Genomic DNA, 15,617 nt, shown 5'->3' with positions numbered 1-15,617 from the left:
GTATGCCTCTGAAAGAACTGGGACACACTTTTGAGTCTCAGGTAGCTACTTCTCAAATGGAGACAGTGATCTTGACTTTGTGAAGTGATTGAAATAGTTTGTACTGTTAAGGAGACTGGCGTTGTTCCTGTTCTGGTCTCACTAAACATAAATGAGTGATTTTTCCTCCTCACATTGTTTCCCATCACACACAATGTCTCTGCTCCCTGTTGTAAAGAGAATTAGTCCTCTTGGTGTTTCTCTTTGCTGATCTTTGTCTTTTTCATATGGCCATTAGAGTGATCACAATTGCTGCACATGTCTGATGACTTGAGAGTAGATTTATGTTTCCATGATGTGCCTGAGGAAAAGCCATCATCTCCACAGTGAATCACTTACAGAGCATGCTTCATAGCTGTCATCCATCATGTCTAATATCATTCAGCTTAACATTGACTCTTCCTGGTGTCCACATCAAAGGAGAATGAATGTATTCTGAACTTGGACAGCCTATTTGTAAACTAACTATAAGAATGTTATTAAATTATCCCATTTGCTTTTCCCCAATTAAGCATATTCTAGTTTATTTTGTAGCTGGCTTACTTGGATTACCATAAGGATGTTCAGTTATCCATGGCTTATATTCTTAGGTGCAAAAAAACTATATCACCAATTTGAATTATTTAGTCTCTTATTTTTAGCTGATATTTGTTAAAATATAAGGCCTATTTATCAACAAGAAGTGTTCTCAATGACTTGTGCCTCAGTACATACTTAGTGAAGTCCTCCCATTGCTCTAGGAGGCTGTGGAGACCTTCATACCTACACAAGAGATTATACTTGAGGATGCAAGCAACTATCCAAGTAACTTCTACTTGCCCAAACCATGCTAAATGGACATAAGACATAAGGAGGAGCTAAGACATTTTTTCTTAGATAGCAATAAGGCACCAGCCAAAATGAAGTATTCTTTTTGGCACATCATAGCAACAATACTTTGCATTAAGCAGTAATTTATCCTCTAAGGAATAGGTTTAAAATGAATTAGTTACCATTGCTAGAAACCAATAGTCCAAACATTTGTGTCTGGAAACTTACAGACTAAAAAAAAAAAAAAAAAAAAAAAAAAAAAAAACACAAAAATCTTCAAAGCAGGCAGATAAACAAAATAAAACTGATAATCTATAATGTTTCAAAACTGTTGATCAAACCTTGAATAGCTGACAACAATGCCTGAAATACACTAATATATTAATAATTCCATTATTTATAGTATTGAGATGTCAAGAGCTCAAGATGCCGGGTAAAGGAAAAAATTCTATTTTTTAAAACTTGGGAATTATTTATTCTTGATTCATCCTATTGTAATTTTTTAAATAGATCTATCCAATTACCAAAAATAATAGTTTTCCAGTAAGACACTAACTGATATGTATTATATAACAATTCTCATTTTAGAAATGCCCTGAGAGCACCCACCACTCTGTTTTACACTCCTCTTTCTCAGTCCATGGCCATTTGTTTTTAATATCCATCAATGCTTTCTGTGCTTAGAAGACCACATGGTACTGGTTCCCACAACTATATTCTAGTAAGCAAATTTTTAAAAAAAATTAATAGACTTCAGTCACTACTGATCCAATGGGTTTTAAAAGGATAAAAGCAGAGTATTATCCTTTTACTTATAAAGACACAGCTAGATTAAAAGTAAAGTAATGGGTAAATATATGCCATGTTACAGTAATTGCAATAAATCTGCAGTGGATATCTTAGTCACCATCCTATTGCTGTGAAGAGACACCAATGGCCAAGGGAACTCTTAAGAAATATTTAATTGGGAACTTTCTTACAGTTTCAGAGGGTTAGTCCATTATTGTCATGGTGTATAGTATTGCAACAGTCATGGTGCTGGATTTGTAGCTGAGAGTAATACCCTTATCCACAGGCCAGGAGAGAGAAATGGGCCTAGCATGGATTTTTGAAACATCAAAGCCCACCCTAGTGCTCCATTTCCTCCAACAGGGCCACATGTCCTAATCCTTCTCAATAACACCATTCCATGATGACTAAGCATGCAAATATATTAGCCTATAGGGGCCATTTTTTTTAATCAAACCACTACGGAAGTCAAATTAATTTCAGAAAAAGTGGAAGAATAGGCAAACCATAGGAGATTTTTAGAGCAAAACTGTTCTTTGAAAGATTTTGCATGAGAAATAAATGTGATTTGTACATTTGTGAAAATTCACAAAATGTTCAACCCAAAGAATGAACCATTGTGTGAACTATAGAGTTATAAATTATTAATAATGTATAGACAGTGTCTCTAACATAACCAATGTACCTTACTAATGTAAGATGTTATTTACATGGGCAGATGGGAATGGCCTTACATAATACAAAACTCTGCAAATTCTACTCAACTCTTCATAAACCTTTAGAGAACTCTAAAACTGGTTTTCTGGAATTAGAATCTGTCTAAGTATAGAGTTTTGAACAGACACATATGTTTGTCCTCTTTGGTATTCTCCGTGTTTCCCGGTTTATGGCTTGCTGTGTTAGTTTCGAGGATGGTCATAAGAATACATCACAACCTGTGTAGCTTGAGAAACAGAAACTGGTTCTCATAAATAAGTGGCAGGCATCCTTCCCAGAGAGCTTAAAAACCAAGCTCCTGCAAGGTTGGGCTTCTTCTGAGTCTCTGGTTTTCAGAAATATGACTTCTTCCTGTGTCTCATAGGGCTGTCTCTCTGAAGAGGTTCATCTCTGGCATCTCTACTCTTCCTATAAATGCACCAGTCATCTGGGATCGGGGTCTCACCTGTAGGACCCCACTTAATCTTAATTTTTTTCCGTAGTGACCTGATCTCCCAATAAAGTTGTACTGTGAAATTACTGCATGGTAGAGGCTCAGTACGTGGATCTGGGAGAGAGGCTCTAATTCAGCTAAGACAGGGTCTATCATTGATTTGGAAAAATGTTTATTCTTTGCTTAAACATACATTTGTTTGTTTTTCTCTTATCTTTATGTCACTGCATACATTTAGATTGTTGATAAGTTTAGTCTGTTGACTTTGTTTCAACTTTATGGAAGTCTCAATTATTATTTTAAAGCTCACTGATTTATCATTCCTGTCTAGACTACTGATAAACTCATTAAAATTTTTTAAAAATTTAAAATTTATATTTGCTTTTTTACTCATTATGTTTTTGATCATTGTATATACATTATTCTTGTTCCTCCCCTCTCTACCAACTTTTCCTGTGTCTCACTTCTGAATTGATAATCTCTTCCTTAATTAATAATAATTATTATTATATGCAGACACACTGACTCTTCCTTCCCTTTCTTTCTTTCTTTCTTTCTTTCTTTCTTTCTTTCTTTCTTTCTTTCTTTCTTCATTTCTTGTTTGATTGATTTATGCCGAGGGCAAAGAGGACTTTTCCCCATCCCTACTGGCATATCAAGTGATATGCTGATCTCAAATTTCTTGATTTTTTAAATTTTTTCCTAGAATTTTCAACTCTTTGTTTGCATGTCTCACCTATTCTTGCAATCTACTTGCTTTTTGTGAAAATATTTGTATTTTAATCATAGTTGCTTTTTAGTTTTGTGTCTTAAGAGTATCAACTTTTTTGTATTTGAATCACGTCTACATACAGTCATGCATTTTGTCCTTCAGAATGCCTTGGAATTTTCTGTTGAAAATAGAACACACCATACTGGTTAGCAGAAATGAAGAATCTACACATATTCATTGTGAAAGATTATACTTTTGGACTCTGCGATTTTTTTTTTTATTCTGTTTTCTGAAACTCGAGGTTTTGCAGACTAGATCCTTGGTCCTTGTTTTAACTCTTTCTTCCTTTGCTTTTTTGCAGTTCTTTCTTCTTAAACAAGGTCTGACATATGTCTTTCTTTCAGTCACGCTCCCCTGTTATTACATAAAGAGGCCTATTGTTACTTGGTAAGGTTCAGGGTTTGAAGCTACCCCATGTAATCTTACAATGAGGACTCAAACTTATACTGATGTTTGCAAATAACCTTCACAACTGTGATTTGGGCTTTTTGAAATGTTTTTACACTTACGTGAACTATGACAACTAGACTGGGGCAGGGTTTGGTGTCTTCTCTATATGCCTCAGGCATTTAATTCAGACATTTTTAAAGGCATAATGCTCTGGGTATATTTCAGAATGCTGGATTTTCCCCCCTCCCATTGTTAGTATGAGGAATTTTTCTTCCATCCTCTACATAAAACATGTTAAAATTCTTGGGAGCAAATTTTAGAAAGGTACTGTAGCCCTCTGACCTCAAAAGAGAGAGTGACTCTCTCATTTATCCACAAGGGGCTTCCAGCTATTAGAGTTACAACTCGAATATTTCTGTCTGAGTTAGCATCCTTCGGCTGCTATTTTAAGTCTCAATTCTTTGGACAATCTTGTCTTTCTCTCCAGAATTAGGGTTGATGATCTCTCTTCTGACACCAGTCTTTGGGTGAGATAAAAGTTGGTTAGCCTTTTGTTCATCCTTTTGCACTATGAGCGCAGATGGCAGTGATGACTTCCGAGTTCCCCACCTGCCATACTTGATGCTAGATCACAGAATTTTATAGAGAAAAGAATAAAGTATGACTAGCATTCTGTGCTTTGTTTTGTTTTTGCCTTTTTTCCATCTGTCTTATTGTTTAACCAAGGGGTTGTTTGCTAATATTTGAGAGCAAAGACTGTTGGTCATTTCTTGTCTCTGTATTTTCCTTTCTAATGAGGTTAGAATTGTTCTGAAATTCAATCATTACTATCAAGAAGATTGTCATTGCTGCTTAAACCTTGTGTAGAAGTGCATCTTTTGGGAAAAATGTGAATAAAATAATTTCCAAGGGACAAATGTTGAAGAGGAAAACTAAAGCTTTATTTACTGACCAAAGTGATTAACCAGCTTCTCAGCTCTGGAAGTTGAGGGGATATAGCTATAACCCAGAAGCAATGGGAGTGGGTGGCAGCTTACTAAAACAGAAAAATATCTGAGCCTTTTCTGAAACTAAGAAGAGATCTTCCAGGGATTTCATTTTGCTCCTTCAATGGTCTGCTATTCCCATGCATAGTGGTTGGCAAAAGTCCTAAGCTTAGCAGAAAGTCTAAGCTAGTCTAGTTTACAACTAACCCTAGTTTACAACTCTAGTACATTCCTCAGTGAGCAAAGCGTTCATAGTCAATGCTGATTAGAATCTTGCTCAAAGGCTAAGACAGCTACTAAGAAAGACAATAGGCAGACAGAGGAGCCACATCTTCTCATTCCATTCCAGCTATCACAACTCAAATGCAGAGTCAGTGTTTGTAATAAAAGTTGCTTTAAAGTAACCTCGGTAACTTAAAAAAAAAAAATCTCCGTTTTGAAGAAATTGTAGTAGGGTAAACTAATTTGTGGAAAGAGTGGGCTATCATATATCTCTCCTCATTTGAAATAAACATTTTAATTATTGCATTGTTTTGCTTTTGCTTATTATAAAAGGTAATATTAGCATTACAATAAATTTTGTAATATAAATATTCATCATGAGCTAATAAACTATGTTCAAGTATAAAAATATAACAAGCTTCCTCCTTAAAACATGCAGCCTATTTTTATAACATAATAGTAGAAGTTTACTCATTTTCAAGATTATTTATTAAAAGGAACTAAAATATTTATGCCATCTGAAGAATGTACATTATTCTTGCAAAGTCTTCTTAACAGGAACCTTTGGCTTTTGACATTTCACAAAATATTTTGATGAAATTTTCAGTTGCAAAATAGTGTGTCTGGCTTTTAGGGTTTTCTTTTCCAAATATTTCAGTACTTGATTCACCTTATTCAAATACAGACATGTAAGAATATCTACATATAAGAATATTATAGAAGCACATAAATGTATTGGCTATAGACCTTGCATCATTCCAGAGTACACAGTTATCCAAATAGAAAGTGAGTTATTCTCAAGTGTGATATCAATAAAATAAACATTTAAATCCCAGCAGTGTTTAGAGTGTGCCCTCAGTTAATAATCTGATCTCTAGAGACGCATTTAGTTATATCACAAATGTCAAAGCACCTAGCTGTTTGTTGCTCTGTGTAAGAAACCAGCCTACTGACTTGAGCATAATACTGCCTAATGACCTGTCTTATTGGGCTTCTTCTTTACTTTCTTCATGAGTGGGCCTTTTTACCTCAAATTATCAGCAAAAGAGAAAGATATAAAATTTATTTTATGGTAATATACATTCAGTTTTTAAATAACTGACTAGTATCTATATTACTTTTGTCTTTTTAGCTTTATTTACTTATATATTAAGAAGATGGGAGTGATTTTTAAGTATAAACTCTTGATGTTTTCCCAACCAATTAAGTTTAGGAGTCTAATTTAGGCTACTAGTAAACAGTATAAATAAACTCTTTTCCAGCTGTGCATTGAAGTTTGAAAGCCAGTGACTATTTGGATTTATGGAGATAAATTAGCTTAATTTTCTATTCCTCCTGGTTTTCCATTTTGTCTGATTTTGAATGGTTATTTCTAATTGTCTAACTACATTTTAACTAATAGCATTGCATGAGTTTGAATCCCTAAGTAACTTTCATTGGACATTTGCAAATATTATGTTTATCTCTCACAGAAAAATCTTTAAAGTGTTACTAGCTATATCTGATAGATGCAAAAGATGTGTAGATCTATCCCACTGATATTAATCAAAAGGACAGGTCTAGGTTTTCAACCCAGGGTTATGTCATTCCATCAGACATGCCTTTTCCTCATGTTTCACTGGGTCAAAGTGTTTCTCAGCTAGATTTCACACCCATGTAGAGTGGACTAAAAATTTAGGGTGAGGGAATTTTGAGGAGTTGTGAGAAAAAGACAATGATAAAGATGGCATTAAGTTCCATAGGAAAGAACGCTGAACATTCAGTAGAAAAGCTTCAATGAATGTCGAGACCTGCAGAGAGCAACATAATATGATTCTTGGCCAGGAGAAGGGGGAAGAAATGAGCAAAAAGATTCCTAATGGGCAGTCTGTGCAGATGATATTTTTCTATCCATAATTTAGTTCAGAACTGAGTTTCAAACTCTTCTGAATATGATATGTTTGTGTCAACCAAAATACTATAGTTCTTGGCCTTGGCCATTAAGGTTTAGATAGAAAAGGAAATGACCATAACAATCAGGTGGCAGTATACAGAAACATACACAAGAAGAGGCGAATCTGCTTCACAAAGGGGAACGTGGGGACTCACATTTAAACCTTATGTAATATGACCTTGTTCACCTGTGAACTTACTAGAAGAAGTCTGCAGTTCAGCAATGTCATTTATTTAGACACACTTCATTATATCCCATTAGATTGATCAATTAATTTACAACAAACTTAATCGACACGAAGTGAACATCGCTTTTCAATTCAGAGACGCAAACATTATTCTCTGAAAATCATGACCAAGTCAGGATGACACTTCTCAGCAAGCATGAAATATCCTCTGGGAAGATTGGTCAAACCCCATCAGCCACTTTGTGGTGTTGCCAAATGGTGGGAAGTAGAGGCCTCAGTTAGTTTTAACAGCCAGATAGTTTCACTTTGTGCATTCCATTTGTAGTATGACCAATTTGCTTACCATTGTTTCATGTAAGCTGAAAAATTTCTTTGCAATATGAGGACATTTTATAGTCCAGAGCACTGACTTCTCTGTAGATCTTGCATTGAGAATCATACATTCCAGGTTTGTATGGATTTCCCCAAGCTAAGTTCCTTGCATGAGCCAATATACCCACATTTTCTTATTAATTATTGAACCAAAATACCATGACCCATTTCAAGCATCAATACAATGATCATAATTCTGATTAATTCATAGTGAGGGTCCTAGTTTGAATGAAAATATTTTAGTATGGGTAGAGATTTTTCCTAACAAAGAAGAAATGGAAAAGACATAGAAGACTTAGAAAATTATTTATGTACAAGCAAAATTTTCCATTATATTACTATAGGCTCTTAAGGAATGAAAAAGAGCAGAGTCAATCTGTTACTCGTTTACTTTCACAAGCTGATAACTCAAGGCAGCATTCTGATCTCTGTTAAAGATTTACTAAAGGAAAATTACTATTCACTGTGGCCATAGTAAAAACAAAGAGTTCTGATTTATTAGCGAGACAATTGAACACCACATTTTTGTTCAAGTGATTTGGCAGAAAAGCTAGTTTTTAATTAAAAGGCCACTCACAGGTCAACATTCATTCAACTTTTGCTTGAGCAAACTGAGGGTGGAGAAAAGGCAGTATTTTGTTTCTACCTTGTTTTGAATGAAAGGAAACTTACACGAACAAGGCAAACCAATGTGAGGTCCCCGGTAAGGTTATGAGTTAGAAGCTCCTGCAGCCCCTGTAACCTTCTTTATTTTAATGTTTGAAAAGGATTAAGAGGTATGGCCTTGTTGGAGGAGGGGTATCACTGGGGCATGCTTTCAGATTTTCCTGTCATCCCCAGTGTCATCCTCTTTTTCTCTCTCTGCCTTTGCTTGTGGACTAGATTTAAAATCTCAGCTACTGCTCTAGTGCCATGCCTGCATTTCTTCCAATGTCTGTGTCAGTGAGAGAATTTGCCTTCCTCTAGCCGTAAAAGTCAGAGCTGCGGAACACCTGAAAAGTCATCCCATCTGACCATCTCATGAGGCAGATGAGATTCAGAGAGATATAGGGAAGGCCAAGGGGCCAAGGCCACCCCTCTCAATGGACACATTAAGAAGACACTGAAAAATGAAGCGCTTAGAAACCTGTGTTTTGCAGGACACACAAAGATTTTTAAAAAACTTACTAAATAATTACAATTGTTCTCAGAATATTAAGTGTCCCATGAATGTTAAACACCATTGTATTTATATCATTTGTTGTTACTGAATGCTCTCTGTTAAACTGCAGGCTATGTAGGTGGCCCAGGTTATGTTTTCTTGTTAAATTTGTGGTTTCAAATTCTTGTCAAAGAGCTTTCGCTTTGAACTGAGAGATATTTTTTCTAAGGTATTCCAGCATTCTGCTGCTGCTCTCTACTTTCTTTGTGAAGCTTTGGGCAGCTCAGAGCTGTTATAATACAAGAAACTGATAATGCACTGCTCCTCAGGGTCTCTGTGCTCTTCTCCAAGTTATGGCACTGTAATTCCAGCTAGATTCCCTAGAGCGTGGCATAAGGGTAAGGCTGGCAAAGGCTTGCAAGGCATGCCTCTGATTTAGGTGTATTTTCCAGCTGACAAAGAACAGTGTCTGTGCTTTTGTTACAAGGAAGACCTGGGGTCCTCACCAGCTGTCATGTTCAATCCTCAGATCAGACTTTAGGTGGAATACATACATTTTCTAAAATGAAGATCATTGTTCTTTAATCCTTTTGGGCAATTTGAAAGAAAGGAAGATTTTTTTTAAAAAGAGAGAATAAGTGTCTTTTTGTAAGACTAGAGATAGCATCATTGATTTCAACAAAAATGCTCAAAATTATGACTGTACATAGATTGACTTCAAAATTGTACAAAGAATTAAATTGTCTCAATCTTTACTCCTTATACTGCATATGTGCACGTGTATATGTTTGTGTGTGTGTGTGTGTGTGTGTGTGTATGCTTGTCTGTGTGCATGTTACATAGTGGCTATATTCATAGGTAAAACAGAAAAAGCTACAATAACACATGCTTGAAGAAATATCAGGGCTGGGATTCAAACAGCAGCTCTATAGAAAAGGTAAAGGCATGGGGATTAGAAATTCAAGGTTATCCTTAACTACTTAGGGAATTCAAGACCAGCTCTGGGATATAAATACTATGTTATTAAAATTTTTCCTTCCTATTACATATGCAAAGAAATATAGTAATGCATAGCCTGGAAAAGATAAGAGATAAAAATAGTAATCAGACAGAATACATTTTCTAGTTTAAATTAAGAATTTTTTTTAATTTAGCAAGCCATCAAAATGAAATTAGATTGTTATAGCAAAGTGTCTATAACATGTAGCTACACTTAACAGGATGGATTGGCCCATATTTCAAATTTTCTATAGTTTAAACAAAACCATTTTCCCACCATTCATCAGCAATGCTAGACTTTACCTCTTCAGGTAAAACAACAATAAACCATGGTTTTAACACAGTTTTAATTTGAAATTATTATTTTTTTTGTTAGAGACCTGCTTTGCAAAATTGGAGCCAATGCTCTGAAAGAAATCATCCTTTTAATAAGCAAGATCTACAGTGCAAATTGTTCTGGTGGTGTCTCTGGTCCACAATGCATGACTTTTCAGAGCTGAAATAAATGTCATCTTTCCTCAGACAAAGAAATGGAGCTTAAAACACAGTAAAAAACACATGGCTTAGAGAAAATGCATCACTCTATATCAGAAATAATGAACTAAAATGAAAAGCACTTAATCTGAAAAGTCTATAGAGGTCCGGAAAAAAACTGGATTAAATGTTGGGAAAAGCTAGAGTTATTATGGGGTCGGTGCCCCGAGAGTGACAGGATACATATCTTGGGACCACAGTTGATGAGGAGCCTCACTGAGACTCCAGAGAACACGAGGCTTCAACATAATATCATTGTAACTTCCCCAACCTGCTCAAGGACAAAGTAAGGAAGCTGGGAGAAAAGCAAAATGGTGTTTCAGAAGTATAAGACCATGCACCTGAGAATCCTGAGCAGGAAGTCATTGATCACCAAGCCACTAAACCAGCAGAACATCTAAATTCTGACTAATGGCTTTTCTTTGGAATACTAGGAAACAGAAAATACTGAAAATGCTACAGAACATTGTTTTGTAGGCAAAACAATGTTTACATAGAGCACCATAAAAGAGCCTGATGTGCTAAATAGACAAGCTAAAAGCGAAAGATGAGATACCACCCAAAGAAACATGAAGCTATGGGGAAGATGGAAACATCAGAAAATGAAGTAGAACACTGGAATGTTTCTAGAAAGATTTGAAAAGTGATCTTGTGGCTCTTGAACATGTCAGCCTCAAGAGCAAGTTGAATTAAAGTGGTTATGATGACTTGGTAAATTGAAAGACTGATCCATAATGTTGAACAGTTGATGTGGACATGGGAAAACCTGGAAAGTAGGTTCAGAGATAGAGGACATAGGAGGATGCTCAGCAGAGCTTGGGAACCAGCAGTGATCACTGAAGGAAGAGTTGAGGTCATGTTATAGGGTGATTGCTGTGAAGAGACACCATGACCATGGCAAAGCTTTATAAGAAAAAAAAAAAAACCAAAATATTTAATTGAAACTGATTTACAGGTTCAGGGCCTTTAGGCCATTATCGTCACGGTGGGAAGCAAGGGAGTGTGCAGACAGACAGGGCTCTGGAGATGCCGAGAGTTTTACATCTGTGTCGGCAGGCAGCAGGAAGCGACAGTGCCACTGGGCCTGACTTGGGCTTCTAAAACTCACTCCCAGTCACACAAGTCCTCTGAAAGGCCACACCTACTCCAACAAGGTCACACCTCCCAATAGTGCCACCTACTCTGATGAGCCCGTGGGGGTCATTTTCATTCAAAGCACCACGGTTGTTTTAGGATTTGAGGGAAAAGAAAAGGCATTAATCATTACATTTGAAAGTACTAGGAATGCTAGTTAAAATTTATGAAATTTAAATTTTTTGTTTTAAAATTCACATGGTGTGTGTGTGTGTGTGTGTGTGTGTGTGTGTGTGTGTGCGAATGTTATGCCACATGGGGAGACAAGAGGACAACTTGCAAGAGCTGGTTTTCTCCTTTCTTCATGTAGATCCCAGGAATGGAACTCAGATAGTCAGTGCTGCCAGCCATCACCTTTACCCACCGATCCATCCCACCAGCCCAAACACTTATGAAGGGTTTAATATATCATTAAACAATAGGTCAAGAGAAGCAAGAGGGAAAAGAGAGGCCATTGAAATGAAATGGAAAAGAATTCATTGTTCTTTCATTAGCTTTGATTTCTTAAATGGAAACTGTCTCACAATATCTCTGAGACAGGTCTCAGACTCACAGTCATGTAGTATTGATTTTTGTGGGTCAGTATTTGTGTGTGTATGTGTGTGCTGTAGTGCAAGGTGCACACATATTAGTGTTCTGGCATATGTGCCTTAGGTGTGCATGTGGAGGCCAGAATGCACACCTAAGTCGGTGCCTTCCTCTGTACCAGTACGCCTCATCGTCTTGAGACAGGATTCTCAGTGAACCACCAATTTGCAGTTTGTTTAAGCTGCTGGCCATTGAGGCCCTGGTATCTTATCTCCACCCACAGAACTGGCGTTCTGAGTACATAAAGACACTTCCAGGTTTTACGAGATAGCTGGGGCCAGATCTGCGTGGTTGAACACACACTTATACCCAGTGATCCATCTCCACATCTCCAGGGAAATTCTGATTTTGAAAAATGGAGCTATGTCATCCTTTACAATTAAATTAATAATAATTTCAGTATATATACTTAGAACACCCAAATTGCCAAGATTTCACCTTCATGTCCATTAAGCATACACTGTATTTGAGTCTCAAAGGAAATGTAAAAAGCTATGAGAGACTGACATACCATACTTTCAGGCAGTTTTTCAAAATCATGCCTTTCTTTCCCTGCATAGACTAAAAAGAATGAAGGCGAAGCTGGCCGTGAGTAGATGGAAACAAAGAAAGGAGTAGAAAGCACAGACAGTGCAGGGCACCACACGCTTGACTGGAATCAATGGAACTTAGAGGTAGAAAAAACTCTATGGATATAACTAAAGTTCCTTTTCTCAAGAAAATTGGCAGCTTTAGAGCACTGGCTCCAGTCCAGGTAACTGCATTAATGATTCCCTGTTCATACAAGTGGGCTTAGAAATACAAGTGAGTTCTGAGAGGGCAGAGAAATCCTGCTTGCCATTCAAGGATCATTTTCCTTCAGTGTGCTACTGCAGCAAAAGGTCTCATCCCTAATCTGACTTTGATTCTCTAGGAATCATGGGCCTCCTCTTGTTCAGCAGCAAACCTAGCAGCTAGAGGAAGAATCACCCAAGCTGTTGAAAGATGTGCTTGAGGGATCAACAGGCAGAAAGCCTGGGGCTCAGCCTTGTATTCCCCAGTTCCCTGTTACCTGTGCGGTCGCCTCATCCAGACAAGTGGGCTAACAGCAAGAGAAACCAGAAAGGATGTGGGAATCCTAAATAGCAATGGGCCTGAGCTCGGACACATGAAACAAATTTACCCTTAGAAGGGAAAGCTGTTTAAGTTCCCAAAGACAACACGGCTTTCTCCACCTCCCTTCTAAGATCAAAAATAACTGGATCAAAATGTTTTTTTAAACAAAGCATGAGCACTGCAATCCATTCTGAAATGCTAGTTAACATTACAAAATAAATGTTAAGTTCACTAAAATATTAGAAGACTGTAAAGAGTGAGGATAAACTTTATTTTCATCATAGATGGCAGATTGTATTAGTCAACATTTAATTTCTGAGGTCATAGTTTAAGACAGCAAATGCTTGAATGATTAACAAAGTTCTATAACTTATCAAATACTAATATAGGAATTAAAGAAAACTCATACATGATAAACATGCCTGCTTCCACACCTGACCATCACACATACACACACACACACACACACACACACACACACACACACATAACACCATGACACATGTACTTGCAAGCACATACACACACATGCAAATATAAAGTGTGGCAAAACGTATTTCCAGTTAAAGTTATCTACTGCTTTTTGCCTTTTGTTTTGGGAATAAAATTCAAATTATATACCAGGGAGAATTTGTTCTGCCTTTTCTTCCTTCTCTTTCTTTCTTATTCTACATACCCAGAAGAATTTAAGCAGTGGTTCTCAACCTCACTACTTCCATGATCCTTTAATACAGTTCCTCATGCTGTGGTAACCCCAACCATAACATTATTTTGTTGCTATTTGTTTTTCTTTTTTGGTTGTTCAAGACAGGATTTCCCTATGTAGCCTTGGCTGTTCTGGACTGGCTTTGTAGACCAGGCTGGCCTCAAACTTACAGAGCCTGCCTCTGTCTCCCTGAGTGTTGGGTTAAGGTCGTGTGCCACCAAACCTGGCTTGTTGCTATTTTATAAGTGTAGTTCTGCTACTGTCATGAATCATGTAAACACCTGATACATGACCTCCGAAGGGTTTGCGACCCACAGGTTGAGAACGTGCTGGACTGGAGACTCTGTCAATGGTTATTGATGTCAAAGAGGAGGGTCAGCTAGAGATTCATTTCATCAATACACTCCTTTTATGCAAAAGCTGCAGTCATGAAGAGGACATCAACTTTAAGGCAAACTTGGAGGCTTGCTTGGCGTTTGTAACTGGAGATGGAAATTGTCAATGACTTGCTACTCCCTGGGCTACCCAAGCTTGAGAAGCAAGACTTTAGGAACTATCTGATTCTTTTTGTAATTCAATAATAGGAGAAAAGTTAGTCCAGAAGATAAACAGAGCTGCCTCATGATCATATATTTCACTTGCGTTATTTGTTCTTGTGTGTAGTACATTTTCCAAGCAGACATTTGGCCTTTGCACCTCTAGTCCTTATGAAAGTAAACATTCTTGTCTTCATCCTTAGCTAGAAGGGTCACAGCAATTGATACTCCTGCCCTCTGTGGGGTATGACTCTGAATGTTTTTGATGCAGACATCAATGTTTGTGTAAGACATGCTCCACCTTAGAGAGAATTCCGGAATTAAAAGAACAAATCTCTGTTGGCGTTTCCTTTCTACCTAGTCCTCACTCAGAAGCCTGATTCAGAAACTTGGCCTTCTCAACCCATATTGTCAAGTTGCATTTGGACCAAATTCTATCCCTCATTATTCAGCTACCACTTGAGTGGCAGAGCCTCTTGTCAACTGCTTGTGGGTTTTATGCCACAAGCCATCAAAATTGTCTCACATGATTTTCAGGGAGGTTACTTCAGAAAACTATAGTTCAGTTTGAGTGCTGCGATGAAGCTCACTATATCTCAGTTGTAGAACGCTTGCCTAGCACACACATGGCCCTTGGGTTCAATCCTCAATAACACACAAGCAGGCATGCAGGCATGCGTGCTTTTTCCAAGTAAAATTTAGCCTTTGCATTTCTAGTCCCCATGAACTACACATTCTTGTGTTTATTATCCTTAGCTAGTGAGGTTATATTGATGGATAGCAGATGTATTTCCTTATCCCAAACCAAGGCAAATATAGCTGAATGCAAACATCAGATTTATAAGACATCGCCACAGGGACAGCCTTATGAAAAGGAATATTTAATGAGCCTCATCTAGTGATTTCATTCAGCATGTAGACTGATGTAATTAATCAGCCTTGGGCTTCATGAGAGCCAAGTTTCACCCTTAATGAAAAAAAATATGACAGAAGGTGTTCTGGGAAATAGGACTCTACCTGCGCATCTTGCTGTCTTGTCCTGTTCAGGAGAGCCATCGGGATAATTTCAAAGGTTTGAAGATTTGCACAACTGCTACTCCTCTCCTCTCCTCTCATGGTTCTGAGGCTATGACCAACTTACATGGTGGCCAAGCAGACTGAGGAAAATGGCACTTTTATATAAGTGGCTCTGATCCCCCAGCACACATCGACTGACCAATGAGTGACTGTTGTG

General features: G+C 37.3%; 1 protein-coding gene across 5 annotated transcripts in view; it reads left to right on the top strand.

Annotated features, from left to right (window-relative positions):
• Positions 1 to 15,617, top strand: part of Rgs7 (regulator of G protein signaling 7) — a 377,413-nt gene that overhangs the window by 303,104 nt on the left and 58,692 nt on the right. The gene's annotated exons all lie outside the window — the stretch shown is intronic.

The sequence above is a fragment of the Meriones unguiculatus genome, chromosome 11 (genome assembly GCF_030254825.1).
Source record: "Meriones unguiculatus strain TT.TT164.6M chromosome 11, Bangor_MerUng_6.1, whole genome shotgun sequence".
NCBI classification, from domain to species: domain Eukaryota; kingdom Metazoa; phylum Chordata; class Mammalia; order Rodentia; family Muridae; genus Meriones; species Meriones unguiculatus.
Note: the sequence above shows the minus strand (reverse complement) of the source record. Positions and strands in the feature narration are given on the sequence as shown.